General features: G+C 48.2%; 1 protein-coding gene across 3 annotated transcripts in view; it reads left to right on the top strand.

The window, feature by feature from the left end:
- The first annotated feature begins 10,494 nt into the window (after positions 1-10,494).
- The window catches only part of HERC4 (HECT and RLD domain containing E3 ubiquitin protein ligase 4), a 192,147-nt gene continuing 182,120 nt past the window's right edge, over positions 10,495-20,521 (top strand). For 2 of the 3 annotated variants that reach the window (XM_073548139.1, XM_073548137.1), the window contains exon 1: positions 10,495-10,673. The gene's annotated coding sequence lies outside the window, so the exon portion shown is untranslated. Of the gene's footprint in view, positions 10,674-10,702; positions 10,831-20,521 lie in introns of those variants that run through there. The other variant, XM_073548138.1, reaches the window with a different exon arrangement.

Here is a 20,521-nt window from a genome sequence, read left to right as displayed (position 1 = left end):
AGGGCGATACGACGGGGAATCCAAGTGTCTCTTATTGGCATGTCTCGTGCTTGTTCAAGTGCGGTTTTGGTCTCCTGCCAGACCCTGGAGAACTCCTCGGTCAGAAGATCGGCCGCCGGCACACCGGTGACCGGGGGTACCGGCAGAGGTACACCAGGATGTTGCCCGTAGACAACAAAGAAGGGTGACTTGGAGGAGGATTCGCTGGTATGGTTGTTGTAGGCGAATTCGGCACAAGGGAGCAAGCTGGACCAATCGTTCGGGTGGGCGTTGGAGAAATGTCTGAGATACGCTACAAGGATTTGATTAGTACATTCCTCTTGACCGTTAGTTTGAGGATGGTAGGCGGAGGAAAAGTCCAACGTTACTTCCATCAGCTTGCATAGGGCTCTCCAGAACTGTGAGGTGAACTGAACCACTCTGTCTGAAACAAAGTGCTTGGGGAAGCCGTGAATCCGAAAAACATGAGAGATGAAAATTTTCGCCAACTCGGGGGCAGAAGGTAATCCGGGCAGAGAGATGAAATGGGCCATCTTGGAGAAGCGATCCACGACCACCACAATGACTGTGTGACCCGAAGATCGAGGCAGATCAGTAATAAAGTCCATTGCAATATGCTGCCACGGAGCAGAGGGAACCGGAAGCGGGTGCAAGAGACCAGGGGGTAGGTGCCGAGGGACTTTGTTTTTGGCACAAGATGGACAGGAGGCGATATAGCTTCGGACATCTTGAGGAAGAGAGGGCCACCAATAAAAACGAGAGACGAGGCAGAGAGTTTTCTTGAGACCGACATGGCCTGCCAGCTTAGAGGCATGACCCCAATGTAGAACTCGCTTCCTATCGTCGTCTTGAACGAAAGTCTTACCCGGAGGTAAAGAAGTCAGATTAACAGGAGCGACCACGATGACCTTACTAGGATCCACAATATGCGATGGTTCCTCCTCGTTATCGGTGACCAGAAAGGACCGGGATAAGGCATCCGCTTTGAGGTTCTTATCGCCTGGACAGAAATGAAGCTGGAAATCGAACCGGGTAAAGAACAGCGACCACCTGGCTTGCCGGGGGTTAAGCCTTTGTGCTGACTGTATATATGCTAAGTTCTTGTGGTCTGTCTAGATCTTGAGCGGATGTACAGCTCCTTCCAGAAGATACCGCAACTCCTCCAAAGCTAGCTTGATGGTGAGCAGCTCTCTGTCACTGATGGCATAGTTTCTCTCCGAGGGAGAGAACGTTTTAGAGAAGAAGCCGCAGGTGACCAACCATCCGGAGGAGGATCTTTGAGAAAGGACTGCACCGGCTCCAGTGGCGGAGGCGTCTACCTCAAGGGTGAATGGCTTGTTAGCTTCAGGACGGTGGAGTACGGGAGCCGTAGCAAAGGCTTGCCTCAAGGTTCGGAAGGCGTTCTCGGCTTCAGGAGACCAGAGGTGAGGGTTGGCTCCCTTTTGGATCAAAGCGGAGATAGGAGCGGTCAAAGAGGAAAAGTGTGGAATAAACTGTCGGTAATAATTAGCGAAACCCAGAATCCGCTGGATCACCTTAATTCCCTGGGGGACACGGCCAGTTGGGTACGGCGGACACTTTTCCCAGGTCCATGAGTAAGCCAGAATCGGAAATGATGTAATCCAAGAACGGCAGGGAGGACTATTCGAAGGCACATTTCTCAAGCTTGGCATAAAGACGATGCTTCCTCAGACGTAGTAAGACTTGGCAGACGTTTCTTCTGTGCGTAGGCAGATCCGGGGAAAGTACCAGGATGTCATCCAAGTACACCACTACGCAGGAGTAGAGTAGATCTCGGAATATGTCATTGACAAAGTCCTGGAACACTATGGGGGCATTGCACAAGCCAAAGGGCATGACCAGGTACTCATAGTGGCCGTCACAGGTGTTGAAAGCGGTCTTCCACTCATCACCAGAGCGGATACGGATCAGATTATAGGCTCCCCGAAGATCCAATTTTGTGAAGATCCGTGCTCCCCGTAAACGGTCAAACAGCTCCGGAATGAGAGGAAGGGGATATTTGTTTTTAATGGTGATATCGTTGAGACCTCTGTAGTCAATGCAGGGACGGAGGACCCATCCTTCTTGGCGAAAAAGAAACCGGCTCCTGCGGGTGAGGACAACTTGCGAATGAAGCCTCTGGCCAGATTCTCTTGGATGTATTCGGTCATGGCCTGGGTCTCGGAGGGCGACAGCGGATAGATCCGACCTCGGGGTGGAGTGGAACCGGGGACGAGGTCGATGGGACAATCATATGGGCGATGCAGAGGTAGGCTCTCTGCCTCCTTGTCAAAGACGTCCAAAAAGCTCCAATAAGCGGAAGGTAAATCTGTAGACGCCAACGTTGAACGTGAGGAATTTCTAGGTTGGACAGTGAGCAAACACTTATTGTGGCAAAACTGGCCCCAACGCAGAACGTCACCGGAGCACCAGTCTTGGGTAGGCTCGTGTGTTCTTAGCCACGGAAGGCCCAAAAGGATGGTATGGGATAACGAAGGCAGCACGCAGAAGACTATCTTCTCCCGCTGTAAGGCTCCAATCTGAAGTTCCACCTCTTCGGTGACCAGTGTAACGGACTCCTGCAAGGGTTCGCCGTCGACCGAAGCAATCTGCCAAGGGGTCTCCAGGGATCTGACAGGGATCCGAAGTCTCGTAACCGCCTCGTGCTGAATAAAGTTTCCGGCCGCACCAGAATCTACATAAGCCCACTCAGAAAAACGTTTAGAACCTAGGTGCAAAAGGACGGAAAGGGTCAGGGTAGAGAGGATTCACAGGTACCTAGGGAGACCTCTCTTACCTGTCCTAGGCGGAGACGTTTCCCGGCCGCACAGGACAGGAACGCAGGAAGTGGGATGCACTCCCACAATAGAAGCAGAGGCCCTGTGCGACCCTCTCTCTCCGGCGCTGCTCTACTGGCTTGAGTCCATCCACTTGCATGGTTTCTGGTGCAGGGGCTGCAGAAGCTGTCACAGAACGGGCGCGAGGCGGACTACGGGTAACATAGTAACATAGTTTTGAAGGCTAAAGGAAGACCTTATGTCCATCTAGTTCAGTCTATTTTTAGTGCAGCTGTTCGGCATTGTTGATCCTGGGGAAGGCAAAAAACCCACAGAGTAGAAGCCAATTTTCTCCATAGGGAAAAAAATTCCTTCCCCTAAGCTGGGTCAACCATCTACCTATAATATTCTGTTATTCGTAACCTTCTATACTGTTACAAGAAAAGAATCCATTCCTTTCTTAAATTCATTCAGTGAGTTGGCCATCACCACTTCCTCAGGAAGAGAATTCCAGAGCCTCACTGCTCTTACCGTGAAGAACCCTCTTCTATGCTGGTGCAGAAATTGTCTTTCCTCCAAATGAAGAGAATGCCCCCTTGTTCTTGTCACAGTCCTTGGTACAAACAGTTTATTGGAGAGATCTCTGTATTGCCCTCTGATATACTTGTACATATATATTAAGTCTCCCTTAAGTCTTCTCTTTTCTAGAGAAAATAGACCTAATTTTGATAACCTTTCTGGGTATTGTAGTGAACCAACTCCATTTATCATTTTAGCAGCCCGCCTTTGAACCCTTTCAAGTTCAGTAATGTCTTTCTTGAGCACCGGCGTCCAAAATTGCACACAATACTCCAAGTGTGGTCTGACGAGTGATTTGTACAGAGGGAGAATTGTTTTCATCTCGTGTCCCCAGACCTCTTCTAATGCATCCCATGACCCTATTTGCTTTGGTGGCAGCTGCCTGACACTGGGCACTCCAGTTTAGCTTCTTATTGACTAAGATGCCTAAGTCTTTTTCCATGTCTGATTTCCCCAGCAGTTTCCCATTTAGTAAGTAATTATAGCATCTGTTTCTCCTTCCCATGTGCATAACCTTACACTTATCTGTGTTAAACCTGATTTGCCATTTTTCAGCCCAATTCTCCAATTTACTCAAATCTGTCTGTAGTTGCAAACTGTCCTCCTTTGTGTTAACTACCTTACATAGTTTTGTATCATCTGCAAATACTGATATTTTACTGTGTAAGCCATCCACTAGATCATTAATAAATATATTAAATAGTAGGGGGCCCAATACAGAACCCTGTGGTACCCTACTAGTAACCCTGACCCAATCTGAGTATGCACCATTAATAACCACTCTTTCTTTTCTATCACTAAGCCAGCTACCTACCCATCTACACACCTTTTCCCCTAGCCCAAGCTTTCTCATCTTACTTACCAATCTTTTATGTGGGACAGTGTCAAATGCTTTAGAGAAGTCGAGATAAATGATATCCAATGATTCTCCTTGGTCCATTTGAGAGCTTACATCCTCATAGAAGCTGATCAGGTTCGTTTGACAGGAGCGATCCTTCATAAATCCATGTTGATATGGAGTTAAACATTTATTAACATTGAGATATTCCATAATGGTATCCCTTAGAAACCCTTCAAAAATTTTACCCACAACAGATGTTAAGCTTACCGGCCTATAGTTTCCAGGTTCCCTTTTACACCCCTTTTTGAATATTGGTACCACATTTGCTTGCCGCCAATCAAAAGGAACAGACCCTGTTTCTATAGAGTCTTTAAATATAAGGAATAGAGGCCTGTCTATCACATTACTTAACTCCCTTAATACCCGAGGGTGAATGCCATCAGGGCCTGGTGATTTGTCAATTTTAATCTTACTAAGGCGGTTCTGCACTTCTTCCTGGGTTAGGCAGGTAATACTTAATGGGGAGTTTATATTATCACGCTGCATTTCCCCTGGCAAATCCATTTCCTGTGTGAACACTGTGGAGAAAAAAGTATTTAAAACATTTGCTTTTCCCACATCGCTCTCTATGATTTCACCCTCATTGTTCTTTAAAGGGCCGACACCATCAATTTTAATCTTTTTACTGGTTATATAATTAAAGAATAGTTTGGGGTTTGTTTTACTTTCCTTAGCAATGAGTCTCTCAGTTTCCACTTTTGCTAAATGTATTTGTTTTTTACACATTTTATTTTTTTCTCTATAACTTTTTAATGCTTCTTCATTGCCTTCTTGTTTTAGCTTCCTAAATGCCTTGTTGTTGTTATTTATTGCCCTTTTTACATCCTTATTTAGCCACATTGGTGTTCTCCTGTTCCTAGCCCTTTTATTTCTGTACGGTATGGCTACCTCGCAGTGGGTGTGTAAAACTGATTTAAATATTTCCCATTTATTTTCTGTGCTCCTATTTTTGAGGACATTGTCCCAATCAATTCGGCGAAGGTCCTCTCTAAGCTGATCAAACTTTGCTTTCCTGAAATTCAGCGTTTTCGTAACCCCCTTCCAGTGCACCTTACTGAAGGACAAGTGGAATTGTATTATATTGTGGTCATTGTTCCCTAAGTGCCCATCAACTCTTGCTTCTGTTATTCTATCTGGCCTGTTGCTTAAAATTAAGTCCAGAAGGGCTGTCCCTCTAGTTGGGCCCTGCACAAGTTGTGACAGATAATTATCCTTGGTTACTGACAGAAATTGGTTTCCTTTCTGAGATACGCAGGCTTCAGTTTCCAAGTCTATGTCGGGGTAGTTGAAGTCCCCCATAATAATCACCTCATTGTGATTTGCTGCTTTGTCTATTTGCTTCAATAATACATTTTCAGTGGTTTCTGTTATATTTGGTGGCTTATAACAAACCCCTATGAGGATTTTATTACTTTTCTCTCCTTGTATCTCCACCCATAGAGACTCCACCTCTTCATTTCCCTCTTTAGCCGGGAGAGGACGAGGGAATCTCCTTTCTCTAGCGGCCTCTCGGGAGCGCTCTTGAAAGCGTAGGTCGATGCGGGTAGCCAGGGAGATTAGATCCTCCAAGGAGGTTGGAGTATCCCGGCCCGCCAGCTTGTCCTTGATTCGACCCGCAAGACCCCGCCAAAAGGCTCCAACCAAAGCCTCGTTCCACCCCAATTCTGAGGACAGGGTACGGAACCGGATGGCATACTGACCTACCGAGAGCGTGCCCTGATGAAGATTAAACAGTGATTCGGTGGTAGAGACCAGGCGGCCCAGCTCGTCAAACACCTTACGGAAGGTGTCCAGGAAAAAAGAGAGTTGGTAGACTCTTCGGTGACCAGTGTAATAACGGACTCCTGCAAGGGTTCACCGTCGACCGAAGCAATCTGCTGAGGGGTCTCCAGGGGTCATCTCGTTCCCAAAGGGGGTTTACCCAAGCTAGAGCCTCCCCCTCCAAATGGGACACGATCAAGGCCACCTTGGCTCGGTCGGTGGGATACTGCTGTGGCAGCAACTCGAAGTGTAGCTGGCATTGATTTAAGAACCCTCTACACAATTTGGGGTCGCCACTATATCATGGAGGTTTCGCCAAACGGGGTGGCGGGTGCGGAGCCGTGGCCTGGGCCGGGGCAGATGCAGCGGTCTGAAGAGCCAGGAGGCGGTTATCCACCGAGGCCATGTAATTCAGAATGTGGGCCTGAGTGTCACGCTGCTGGGCGAGCTCCTATTGGAGGCCGGCCATCTGGGAAGCACTCCCAGGATCAGAGACCTGCAAGGACAACAAACGGGACTCCATGGATTTGAGAAAAGACATTATCCTTGTCTGATTTTCCCGTAGGAACAAAAGTTCCTTTTGGGTCGGGGTACCAGCGGGGTCCATGGCCTGTTTATTCTGTGAGGCTAGGTAGACTCCAAGGGTGAACCCTCAGGACCGCGATGACAAACCTGCCCCCTGGCGAGCTGGCCAAGTGTACCACCCCCTATACAGGGAGCGTTAGAGGCAGGCCCGGGGGAGACTATCGCCACGGAAGCTGATACCTGGGGACGGCTGGAGGAGGAGTCAGACAGACACCGGGCTGGAAGACGGACAGGGGTGGGGGAACTGGCGACCACAGGAAAGACTGCTGCAGGACTGGACGGAGAGAAGGGCAGGAGGCACAGGAGCAGGCAGGAATGGTTAGGGATGGCACACACGGGTGAAGACGCAGGTGAAGGAAGGAACAGACTGGAACGGCGGGCTCTGGAAGGAAATACAAAGGAGGTCACAAGGAGAGAGAAGACAGGGCAATAGGCACAAGGCAGGGCGCTAGGCAGAATACGAAGGGGCAAGCAGGAGAGTGTGAACCCGAAATCAGTTGCGGAACACAATTGATAAACAGGCAGTGAGAAGGGGGCGAAGCTACCTTATATAGGGTGTGCAGCAGGACTTCCAGGTCAGGGTCCTCCAGGGTCACGGAGGAAATGTGATAGAGCGGTTCAGCCTGTGCTGCAGTCCATGGTGCGAGGTGCGCATGCGCACCCGACGGAGCACCGAGGCTGACTGCGGGACAGGAAGCAGGGGAGCAGGAAGACGCGCGCGCCGCGGGAGTGGTGAGTGCGCCAGGGTGTCGGGGGCGGCGCAGGCACCAGAGCGGAGGCGGAGGCTGCAGGAGCCGTGGCGAAGGCGGAGGCAGCGGAGCCAGCGGCTGCGGTAAGCGTGACAATATATATATATACACTAGATGTGCGCCCGACACTATCGCACCAAATCTCCAGCACAGGCCTCAAGCCGAGGTCTTTCCTGCCGGCTGTGACTGCACGGAGGTGGGTGGGCAGGCAGCGGCGGGATCCGGAGCGTGTAGTCAGGTGGTGGGTCCTGGCAAGGGTCCGTCGGCGGCATCCCTCTCATTACACTCCCTCATTACATCCTCTCATTATACCCCATTCATTACACCCTCTCATTATACCCCCTTCATTACACCCCTCTCGTTATACCCCTTTCACAGCCTCGTTATCGCAGCGGCGGCCTGGATCCGAGCGGTAACTGAGATCTGAGCAGCGGCTGGGATCCAAGCAGCGGCCGGGATCCCAGCGGTGGTCGGGATTGCAGCAGCATTTGGGATCCCAGCGGCGGTTGGGATCGCAGCGGTAGCCTGGATCCAAGCGGCGGTTGGGATCGCATCGGTGGCCTGGATCCGAGCGGCGGACGAGATCGCAGCAACGTTTGGGATCGCAGCGGCGTCCTGGATCTGAGCGGCATCACTTGGGTGTTCCAAAATGGCGGCCGGCGTTCTTCCGATGCGGTGGATTGTGGGATTCAGGGACATCTAGACGGAAGTGGATGACAGACAATTTAAGGCAATTATATATATATATGTATATACACTCACTGGCCACTTTATTAGGTACACCATGCTAGTAACGGGTTGGACCCCCTTTTGCCTTCAGAACTGCCTCAATTCTTCGTGGCAGAGATTCAACAAGGTGCTGGAAGCATTCCTCAGAGATTTTGGACCATATTGACATGATGGCATCACACAGTTGGCGCAGATTTGTCGGCTGCACATCCCTGATGCGAATCTCCCGTTCCACCACATCCCAAAGATGCTCTATTGGATTGAGATCTGGTGACTGAGGAGGCCATTTGAGTACAGTGAACTCATTGTCATGTTCAAGAAACCAATCTGAGATGATTCGAGCTTTATGACATGGCGCATTATCCTGCTGAAAGTAGCCATCAGATGCCTGTTCTTAGCTGAGAGGAGTGGTACCCAGTGTGGTCTTCTGCTGCTGTAGCCCATCTGCCTCAAAGTTCGACGCACTGTGCGTTCAGAGATGCTCTTCTGCCTACCTTGGTTGTAACGGGTGGCAATTTGAGTCACTGTTGCCTTTCTATCAGCTCGAACCAGTCTGCCCATTCTCCTCTGACCTCTGGCATCAACAAGGCATTTCCGGCCACAGAACTGCCGCTCACTGGATTTTTTTTCTTTTTCGGACCATTCTCTGTAAACCCTAGAGATGGTTGTGCGTGAAAATCCCAGTAGATCAGCAGTTTCTGAAATACTCAGACCAGCCCTTCTGGCACCAACAATCATGCCACGTTCAAAGGCACTCAAATCACCTTTCTTCCCCATACTGATGCTCGGTTTGAACTGCAGGAGATTGTCTTGACCATGTCTACATGCCTAAATGCACTGAGTTGCCGCCATGTGATTGGCTGATTAGAAATTAAGTCTTAACACACAGTTGGACAGGTGTACCTAATAAAGTGGCCAGTGAGTGTATATATGTATTATAAGTGTATATATGTCAGTGAGACATATATATATATATATATATATATTAGATGGTGGCCCGATTCTAATGCATCGGGTATTCTAGAATCTCTTCTCTCTCTCTGTGCAGCAGATCTCCCGGTGGGAGTGTGCGTCGTTCGAAGTCGCTGATTGGTCGCGGCCAGCCGCAACCAATCAGTGACGCGGGATTTCCGTTACAGACAGAATTAGACGATTATATAGTATATTTATATTTCATAGAGATACAGATAGCAGAATAGCCCATAATTCAGTTGTCGGCATCTGTAAAATCGTTACAGAACCCGACAGGATATGAGACATCGTTTACATACAGTAAACCATTGCATATCCTTATTTTTTTATATGTCCCTCACTAATAATGTTAGTAGTGTGTGTGTCTGTAAAGTTTTGGAGCTGTAGGTGTTAAATTAAAGGATTAATTCACAGAAAAAACTGGCGTGCGCTCCCACCCAATTTTCTCCACCAAAGAGGGCAAGCCAGTGACTGAGGGCAGATATTAATAGCCAAGAGAGGGACCATTGTTTTTGGCCCCCCCCCAGACTAAAAAAATCTGCCCCCAGCCACCCCAGAAAAGGCGTATCTATAAGATGCACCAATTCTGGTACTTACCTGCTCTCTTCCCACTGCTGTGAGTTTTGCCTGGCTGGTTATCAGCCGGACCTGCTCTCACTGTTATTAGCGGCAGCAGGTGTCGGATGATGGGAGCAGTAGTCCCATCAGCTGACACCTGTGACCGAAGGTAAACGTTATACCTCCTGATCACAGCTGAGTGCTCACACGGTCATCTGACAGCGTGGGAACCGCGGCTCTCTGACAGGCGGGGATGGTTTCACCACCGATCAGAAGCGATGTTTGCCACGCTGTCAAGCACATGGCAGCTTGTCACTGTATTGTCAGGCCCCCCCCATTCAAGTGAATAAGGTTCAGGTCCGTTGCATAGTGTCTCTGCTGGATGACAGGCTGTATGATCGCATCATGCAACCATGCAGCCTGCCATCTAGAGGTAGCAGAGCCGAGTGTGAGGTCACAGCCTTCTATCCTCTTCTTTTCTGCAGAAAATATGCTGCAAAAAAAGTCATCCTGTGTATTTGCAGGGTTTTTTCACCATCCATTCAAGCCAATGGGTGAAAAACGCTGAAAGTGACATACGCTATGTAAAAATAAAAAACATGCAACGCACAAAACACTGAAGACAACAAAAAACAATGTCTAATGAATAGGCTGCCAATAAAGCTTCACAAAAAACTACTGACCCCCCAAAAAAGAGCATTTCCTGAATAGGTTTCTGCTTGAAAACTCCAGAAAAAAGCTCAGTGTGAACAAGGACCAGAATAAAACATATAAAGCAAGTAAACAGAACACAATTACATTGAGCCAGTAGTGAGGGGAGTAAATGCTGTGGTGGTGAAGTGGTTGATAACAACCCTGACCGCCGGCACTGGAGAAGCTTCGGGCAGTTTCCAGGCTGGGGGTGACGTCACGTGTGTGCGGCGCTCGGTGCTGCTGCTCCCCCTCCCGGTAACCCAGAAGTGCCTGGAATGTTCCTCCCCCTCCCCCGGTCACCGCGCGCACCATATACGTCACTGAGCCGCTCGCAGCACGGACGGCAGTAGATGAACCTGGAGGCTCGGGGTGAGTGGTGGGTGTCGGGCGGGGGATGTAGCAGAGCCGGGAGCGTGCGCTGACCAAATGACAGCGGTGACAGCAGCTCCTGGACCGGGCCTGTGGACCGGAGCCGTTGTCACATTACCGGGCATCACCCAGACGGCAGCTTACAGCCCATCCTCATGTAAGGACCTGAGGGCTAGTGGTTATGTGCTAATGGCTGGCTGGCTGCTCACCCCCTCAGCACCGGATAGTGTTCTTTTTTGTGCCTTTAGTTTTTTAGTCTTTTTACAGAAAAGTTGCGGCTTTTGTATTTCTGCGGACAGATGTAGCGGGGGGTTATGGTTCTACGTTGTAGAGCTCATTGACCCCATTCACTTTCAAAGAGGGTGAAATAACCGCGGCTCCGCCGCCCGTGTTACCTGGGTTTTGTGGGTACGGCGTTTGTTGTGCGGCAATAATAACCGGGCAATGTGACTGTGCAGGGCAGTACGGTAACGGCAATGCCACTCACACGTACGTGCGCACGCGCAGACTTGCCGGTGTACGTGCGCACGCGCAGACTGTTGCCGACGTGCGCGCGCACACACGCAGACTGACTATTTGATAGTACAGGGTTTTTTTGAGCGCAGCATAGCAAATATTTTATTTATTTTTTGAACTGGGTTGGGGTGATGACTTAACCCCTTACCTACCGCCAATACGTCTTTTAACGACGACAGTTGAGGGTACTTATTCCTCAGTGTTGCTTTTTAACGGCACTGAGAAATCACGGTATAGCGCCCCCCGGCGTCAGAAAATCTCCGGGGTCTCAGCTACAGAGGGTAGCTAAGACACAACAGAACATGGTCAGAGCTGCTTTTTATGGTCCCCTGTCATGTGATTGCCATTATTCACTGGAAAAAAAGTCTGATTCACAATTCATTTCTCTCTCTCCTCTGATATGATCTAGCAATCTCCCGAGATTTCAGTGCCGAGACCTCCATCTGCGCTTGCGCGGCGGCCATTTTCCAGGAAGCAAGCCACCGCGCAGGCATGGATGGAACGGCAGAGCCCCCCACGCAGCACGGGACAGAGCCCTGTGGCGGCGGCAGGCACCGGGGGACCCAGCGCGGCGGCGGCAGCACCCGAGGGACCCAGCGCGGCGGCGGCAGCACCCGAGGGACCCAGCGCGGCGGCGGCAGCACCCGAGGGACCCAGCGCGGTGGCGACAGCACCCAGGGGACAGAGTGGGCGACAGCAACCCGGGGACAGACCAGTAAGCAATAAGACGCCTGGATTATAAGAAGCACCACCATTTTATTAAAAAACGTTTTTTCCTATTTTTCGCCTCAAAATTTTGGGTGCGTCTTATAATCCGGAGCGTCTTATAAAGCGAAAAATACGGTAAATTGTGGGAAAAAGTTAATGTTCATTTTTTCCTTCCACATTGCTTCAGTTCTTGTGAAGCAACTGAAGGGTTAATAAGAGTTTGTGAATGTGGGTTTGAGCACCTTGAGGGTGTGTGCACACGCTGTGGATTCTGCTGTGGATCCGCAGCAGTTTTGGTCCTGTGGATCCGCAGCAATTTCTGCTGCGGTGTACAGTACCATAATATCCTATGGGAAATGGAAACCGCAGTGCAGACGGTGCAGATTTTTCCACGCGGATTTGCTGCGGTTTCTAATCTACAGAAATAATTGACATGTCAATTCTTTCTGCGGATTCCGCTGCGGTTTACCATCTCCTCCATTGTGGAGGTGATAAACCGCAGGTCTTTTGACCTGCGGATTTTGCTAAATCGGCACGGATCAATCCGCAGCGTGTGCACACACCCTGAGGGGTGCAGTTCTTAGAATGGTGTCACTTTTGAGTATTTTCTGTCATAGGCCCCCCCAAAGTGGCTAAAAAAAAAATGGTGTTGTAAAAATGAGAAATCACTGGTCAACTTTTAACCCTTATAACTTCCTAACAGGAAAAAGTAGTTTCCAAAATTGTGCTGATGTAAAGTAGACATGTGGGAAATGTTATTTATTAACTGTTTTGGGTGACATATTTCTCTGATTTAAGGGTGCAAAATTTGCCGAATTTCATTTTATTTCACAAACGCAAGTCATATCGAATAAATTTTACTACTAACATGAAGTACAATATGTCACGAAAAAACATTCTCAGAATCAGCGGGATCCGTTGAAGCGTTCCAGAGTTATAACCTCATAAAGGGACAGTGGTCAGAATTGTACGGGTAAGTGCACACGCTGCGGATTAGCCTGCGGATTAGCCTGCGGTTTGACACCTGGACAATGGAACAGGTGCCAAACCGCTGCGGAAACCGTACGGGGAAAAAAACACAGCGTGGGCACTGCGGTTTTGAAATCACACTGGATAACATGGTACTGTACCATGTCTGCAGAACTGCCGCGGATCCGCAGGGCCAAAAATGCTGCGGAACCGCAGCAGAATCCGCAGCGTGTGCACACACCCTTCGATTTGACCTGGTCATTAAGGTCAAAATTGGCTTGGTCACGAAGTGGTTAAACATTTCTATTTTTTTTTCTTTCTTTTTTTTTTAAACATTGTTATTTATTTTCTAGCCATTCCAAGAATTTTTCTTTGTTTCCTCTGTGTCCATATGTCCTACTGGTTCTTGGAATCCCTGGTATCTCTCGTCCCTTTCGCGTTCTCATTTGTGTCTGTATCCCTTTCACTGTTCGTGATCACGTCTTATTACCAGGTTTCAGTGCACTCAGTTACTGACGGGAATGAATTATACATGTTCTGGATCTGTCTGAGAATATATCTGAATCTTATCAGGGTTTAAAGGGAACCTGTCAGGTCTCACAAGCCTCCCAAATTGCCCCATTATCATTCAGAGTCGTAAACCCTCCATCCCAATGACGTCCGTAATAGCACAGACACGGGTTCCTATATGCTAAAAATAAAATCCTCGTGTGTTAATAACCTGACCATTGTGCCATGGTGTCTTGATATTAGCAGAAAACAACAATCTATTTTTTTTTTTTTTTTTTTGTCATTTCGGGCGACTTGTGTCAATAATGTGCTGCCCTGAAACCCTTGGTGATATCCAGCTTTGGAGTACAGTGGTTGTCTGTGCTGCTTGTATGGAGCAGTCTCAGGAGCTGAGCCTGCTCTATAACACTGAGAGTTAACTGCTCTGATTGCAACAGTTTAACCTCTTAAATGCTGCATAACAGTGGCATTTGAAAGGTTTCCAGCATGGCGGTCGTCTTTTCTGAAGGCCACCTGCTCCCTGCATGACACAATCTTGCTGGGCCGAAGGATTGTTATTCCAGCCAGGGGCCTGCTGAAGCTGGGCTTCATAGGAGATTATCAGTATTCTAATACACTGCAATACTACAGTAGTGCAATGTATCATATAGGCAATCAAGTGGTCACACATTCAAGTCCCATGAAGGCAACTAGTTAAAGGGAACCGTCACCAGGTTTGGCCAATATGAGATTCTACCACTGCCTTTCAGGGCTGATATACAGCATTCCATAATTCTGTATATCTGCCCCCAACCCGAGCTGGAAGAACTGAAAAATAACTTTTATTTTACTCACCTGAGGTGCGGTGCAGTCCCAGGGGTGACTCTCTTCTTGGTCCGGCGCCTCCCATCTCCTTGAGATTCCTTCCTCCCTCTTGGTTCGTGTGGATGACGCGTCCCTTCGTCATCCACACAGGCTCCCTGGCATTGCGCTCCTGCGCAGGTGTTCTTCTCTGCCCTGTTTCGGGCAGAGCAAAGTCCTGCAGTGCGCAGGCGCTGGGAAAGGTCAGAGGCCCAGCGCCTGGGCACAGCAGTACTTTGCTCTGCCCTCAACAGGGCAGATAAGTACGCCTGCTCAGGAGCACGATGCCGGGGAGCCTGTGTGGATGACGGAGGGACGTGTCATCCACTCGAACCAAGAAGGAGGACGGCGTCGCAATAAGATAGGAGCCGCCGGACCAAGAAGAGCGACACCTACCGGACCGCCCCGCAAGTGAGTATAATAAAACATATTTTACTCTTCGCCACGACAGCACCCACTGGAGGTATCGGATCCGCCCATTTGGAACAGGAAACCCTACAGGAAAGATAAAAGGGGCGGTCCGCCTTTCCTCCTCAGTTTTGGTTTCCTGTTCCAAATGGAGCAGGATCCTGCAGGATCTTACCCGGGCCATGCATCCGCCTGTGCGGTCTCCTCGGGAACGTCAGGGGCTGCGGTCCGGAAGCAGCGTCGGGGGAGATTCCGTTTGATGGCTCCCCCCTCGTCTGGTAGCACAGTGGTAATGACCGGGTCCGGGGAGGGCCGCCCGGTCTTACCAGGGAGCGGGCCGGGCCGGTCCGGCATCCGGGGGATCCCCCCCCAATCGGGGGGGATATAGCGTGGAGGTGAGGCCATGAGCGCGCGTGTGAGTAGCGGTGGCGCGGAAGCCGGCCGGCACCCGACGCTCCTATACCCCGGAAGTAATGGTTGAACTTCCGGGGTAGGATGGCGATGACGCGGCGCATGCGCCCTGTGACAGGGCGACTTCCGGGGGCACGACAAGAAGAAAGATAAAACAGCGCTGCATCGTTGGAACCATGTCGTCCCCCGCAGAGTCGCAAACCCCAGCAGGGGATTCAGCTGGGGGCAACTCCACCAGGGACCGCAGCGCCAGGACAGAGACTGCCCGCAGGAAAGAGGCAGCAGAAACCCGATCCAGACCGTCTCAGCCATCCGACCCGGTATTAAGCTTCACTGGGTGAGTGTGCAAAGTATATACTCTACCTATTAAGCTAACCTCCTCCCTCCCCCCCTCTCTCTTTACCTTTGACCTCTCACTTCAGTCAAAGAAAAAAGAAAAAACTAAACATAAAGAATGCGCATTATGTTCAGATCCTCTCCCTGACTCCTACCCCAAAAAACTCTGCAAACAATGCATGAAAGAGACCAGGCAGGGGTCGACGATATCTTCCAAAGATATCCGAGCCATAATTAGGGAGGAAATACAAGCCATCAACCGCGCCAGCACTCCCGCAGAGTCCAGTCATAAGAAACAGGTCATTGTTAGTTCAGAGTCAGAGGAAGAACAGGAGTTAAACTCAGGCTCCGCATCCACGTCCTCATCGTCATCCTCGGAGATGGAAGGACGCGCATGTTTTCCACTGGACAGCGTTGATAACCTTGTAAAAGCGGTTAGAAATACTATGGGATGTGAAGAAGAAAGGGGAGCCCAAACCGCGCAGGACATTATGTTTGCGGGATTGGCAGAGAAAAAGAGGAGATCATTTCCGGTGATACCGGCAATTAAGGACCTCATCAAAAGAGAGTGGGAGAAACACGACCAGAGGGGTTTTCTCCCATCAGCTTCAAAACGGAAATACCCGTTCACTGATGAAGATCTATTAAAATGGACTAAAGTACCAAAGGTGGATGCCGTCATATCCTCCACTTCCAAACAGACCTCGATCCCGGTCGAGGACGCAGAATTGTTAGCAGACCCATTAGACCGAAAGGCTGAATCTTCGCTCAAAAGGTCCTGGGAATCCACCACAGGGGTATTCAAACCCGCAATAGCCAGCACATGTACTGCTAGATCAATGCTGGTATGGCTAGATCAATTAGACCAGCAGATTGAGCAAAGAGTGTCAAGGGAGAAACTGCGTGCAGCCATCCCATTGATAAGAGGTGCAGCTGCCTTTATGGCAGACGCTTCAGCGGTCACCCTAAGACTGGCAGCGAGGTCGGCAGCCCTGGTGAATAACGCCAGACGCGCGCTGTGGATAAAGAGCTGGAAAGGGGATGCACAATCAAAATCCAAAATTAGTGCAACCCCATGCGAGGGTGAGTTCCTCTTTGGAAAAGCCTTAGACGAAATTCTCGCCAAGGCAAAAGAAAGGAAAAAGGCCTTCAGTGATTCTCCCATTCCGTTTTATAGGAAAACCTTTAAAAGACGGCCATTCGGGAGAAGAAGGCAATCGGACAGAACGAACAGATGGGCCACGAAAGACGAAAAGCAGAAGGGTACCATCTTCAGAGAGCCAACATATAGGAGAGATAAAAATTAAGAGTTTAGACCCACCAGTTGGGGGTAGATTAAAATTTTTTTTTACCAAGTGGGAACAAATTACGTTAAACCCATGGATTTTGAACATAATCAAGGAAGGAATAAAGATTGAATTCCTTCGGTTCCCCTATGAGTTCTTTGTTATAACTCGCCTTAATTCCTCACTTCAGCAAAAGGCTCTCGAAGACGAGATTCGAGTCCTAATAGCTAAAAAAGTTTTAGTTGACGTCCCTGAGGAACAACAGGGTAGAGGCTTTTACTCTCCCCTGTTTTTGGTGCCTAAACCAGATGGTACGTTTAGAACCATTATTAATTTAAAGAAGCTAAATTCATTTATAAAAAATTATAATTTCAAAATGGAATCAATTAGATCCACTATAAAGCTTCTTTTCCCAAATTGCGTAATGGCAGGGATTGATTTAAAAGATGCTTATTATCATCTCCCTATACACAACAGATTCCAGAAATACCTAAGAGTCGCAGTGGAAGTCGAGGGAAGGATTCGTCATTTCCAATACGTGGCAATGCCCTTCGGGCTTTCCACGGCACCAAGTATATTTACCAAGGTGATGGCAGAAGTGATGGCCTACCTTCGCCAAAAAGACACACTAATTGTGCCATATCTAGACGACTTCCTAATAATTGGGAATTCAGTCAAACAATGTACTGAACGCGTAACTGACGCAGTCTCCTCTTTTCAGAGCCTTGGCTGGATTATCAATATCCAAAAGTCCAGACTCGACCCGCAATCTCTCCAGACATTTCTAGGATTTCAACTAGATTCCTTGACCCAGAGATGTCTACTACCTCAGGTAAAAATCACCCTCACAAAACAAAAAATACAAGCAGCTATAGATAAACCACGTGTATCCTTGAGAGAAGCAATGTCACTATTAGGATCACTAAATTCTTGCACCCCGGCAGTCCGGTGGGCCCAGTACCATGTCCGTATGCTACAACACCAGATCCTCCAAGAGGATAAGCGACATAGTGGTCATTTGCAGAGCAAAATAACCCTGTCACAAGAAGTCTTGACTTCCCTAGAGTGGTGGTTAGACGATAACCATTTATGTTCAGGAGTTCCATGGGTTATAGTTCCATCCTGTATCGTAACCACTGATGCCAGTCCCCAGGGCTGGGGAGCCCACATGGAGAATGGGTTTCGTCAGGGAAAGTGGAGTAAAGAGGAATGCGATTACTCATCTAATTTAAAAGAACTGACTGCAGTGTTCTATGCTCTATACAACTTCCTTCCGCAGCTCCAACAGAAGCATGTAAGGATCCTGTCGGACAACACCACCACAGTGGCATATATAAACAAACAAGGAGGAACTCGATCAGAGACTCTGATGTCTTCAGCGGCAAGGATTTTAAACTTAGCAGAAAACTATTTTTTGTCCCTCTCGGCCCTTCATATCAGAGGCGAGAGCAATCAAAAGGCAGACTTCCTAAGCCGACACACTCTACGACAAGGAGAGTGGTGCCTCAATCGGAAGGTCTTCAGAGACATAGTAGCCTCATGGGGACAACCCGAGGTGGACCTTTTCGCCACAAAGGAGAACAGGCAGATAAAAACATTTGCCTCCCTATCTCCGCCAGATCACCCAGACATACTGGACGCCTTTCTAGCTCCATGGAACTTCAACCTGGCGTATGCGTTCCCTCCATTGATCCTCCTACCTCAAGTAATTCGGAAGATCAGAGACGACAAAGCAAGAATAATCTTAATAGCACCGTTCTGGCCAAAAAGACCGTGGTTTTCGTGGCTGCAGATTATGTCAATAACAGATCCTTGGATCCTTCCGACTACCAATCTACTCTCCCAAGGCCCCTTTTTCCACCTTCAAGTGCTCAGCTTGCACTTGACGGCGTGGAATTTGAGAGGCAGTTATTGAGGACAAGAGGATTCTCGGAGTCCTTAATTACTACACTACTACAAAGTAGAAAACAGTCCACAACCCAAATTTACACTAGAATATGGAAAAAATTTCTTCAATTCCATACAGTACCTCATACAGCAGAAGTTCCGATAATCCCAATCTTGGAATTTCTGCAGAAGGGGAAAGACTTAGGCTTAGCAGTAAATACACTAAGAGTACAAATATCGGCATTAGGAGCACTATATGGCCATAATATAGCAGGCAACAAGTGGATAACTCATTTCATTACAGCATGTGAACGAATAGCTCCAATCCACATACCCTCCGTCCCTACATGGGATCTAAATCTGGTCTTAGACGCCCTAACGGTAGACCCCTTTGAGCCAATCGACACAATACCCTTCAAATACTTAGCACTTAAAATGGCCCTCTTAGTATCACTGACCTCAGCTAGAAGAGTGGGTGATATTCAGGCCTTGTCAATAGATCCACCTTTTTTCCAAGAATACCAAGACAGATTGGTATTAAAACCAGACCCTGCCTACCTGCCAAAAGTGGCAACAAAATACCATAGATCTCAGGAGATACTCCTCCCAACCTTCTATAAAAATCCCTCTACTCCGGAAGAGCAGAAGTTCCATACTCTGGACGTCAAAAGAACTGTCCTAAAATGTATTGAGAGGTCCAACAGTTGGAGGCAGAGTAGGGCCCTATTTGTTTCATTTCAGGGCTGTAAGAAGGGGTATGGAGTCACGAAGAGCACCATTTCCCGGTGGATCAGAGAGGCCATTCGTTTAGCCTACTCCGCAAAAAACGAAGATCCTCCAGGGAACATCAGGGCGCATTCCACCAGGGCAATGGCAACCTCTTGGGCGGAAAAGGGAGATGTTCCGATTGAAACTATATGTAAGGCGGCAGTTTGGTCATCCCCTTCTACCTTCTATAACCACTACAGACTTGATCTTTCATCAACCTCTGACTTAAGCTTTGGCAGGACTATCCTTGGCACGGTGGTCCCACCCAGGTGATGGTCTCTGGAATCTCTCCAGTGGGTGCTGTCGTGGCGAAGAGTAAAAAGCCGGATTACTTACCGGTAATGCTCTTTTAATGAGTCCACGACAGCACCCGTTCACTTCCCCCCCTAAGGATATCAATAGTTAAAGTATATTAACCAAATAATGGATAAGAAAGATGTTAAAATAAGAGAACATTGCCTAATCCTTGGCGGTCCTTCTGGTACTCTGAAACGAAAAACTGAGGAGGAAAGGCGGACCGCCCCTTTTATCTTTCCTGTTCCAAATGGGCGGATCCGATACCTCCAGTGGGTGCTGTCGTGGACTCATTAAAAGAGCATTACCGGTAAGTAATCCGGCTTTTTTAAATGGCAGCATTTTTTTTTTTTTTATAACAGAAACAAAAGAAAAATTTAAAAGGCATATTCTTTAAAAAAAAAAAAAAAATTGTAATATAAAGAAATCAGAAAGTTTTATTGCATTAATAAAAGCTAAAGATCACTCTGCAAAAATGCAAGACCCTCTGCAGCTCTATCAACATAAAACTAAACAAAGGTTTTGGCTCTCAGAATATGGTGACCAAAGCCAATTTATTTATTTATTTTTATAATGGAAAGTATAAAATAATAAATGTTAACGCCATAACTATACTCACCCGGGGAAAAAAAGTTACCTTGTCAACTTTGCTGCAAAGGGAAACACAAAAGCAACAGCAGGTTTTTTTTTTTTATTTTTTTATTTTTTTAATTATTTTTTTTAATATAAGTCACACTATTTTGAAATTTCTCCTGTTTTTCAGTTCATAATACTGTAATTCAAAACTACTACAACTCCGGCAAAAAATAAGGCCTCGTACTGCTGTCAGTGGATATAAAAGGCCTTGCTTTTAGAAATAGAGTAAGAAAAACTAAAACGACGTCTCCAAGGTTTAAACAAATGGTGCTAACAAAA

This window comes from Dendrobates tinctorius, unplaced genomic scaffold (assembly GCF_039654945.1).
Source record: "Dendrobates tinctorius isolate UK_male_01 unplaced genomic scaffold, ASM3965494v1 ptg000156l, whole genome shotgun sequence".
Lineage (NCBI taxonomy): Eukaryota > Metazoa > Chordata > Amphibia > Anura > Dendrobatidae > Dendrobates > Dendrobates tinctorius.
The sequence above is the reverse complement of the archived record's forward strand: the minus strand, read 5'-3'. Positions and strand labels throughout refer to the sequence as shown.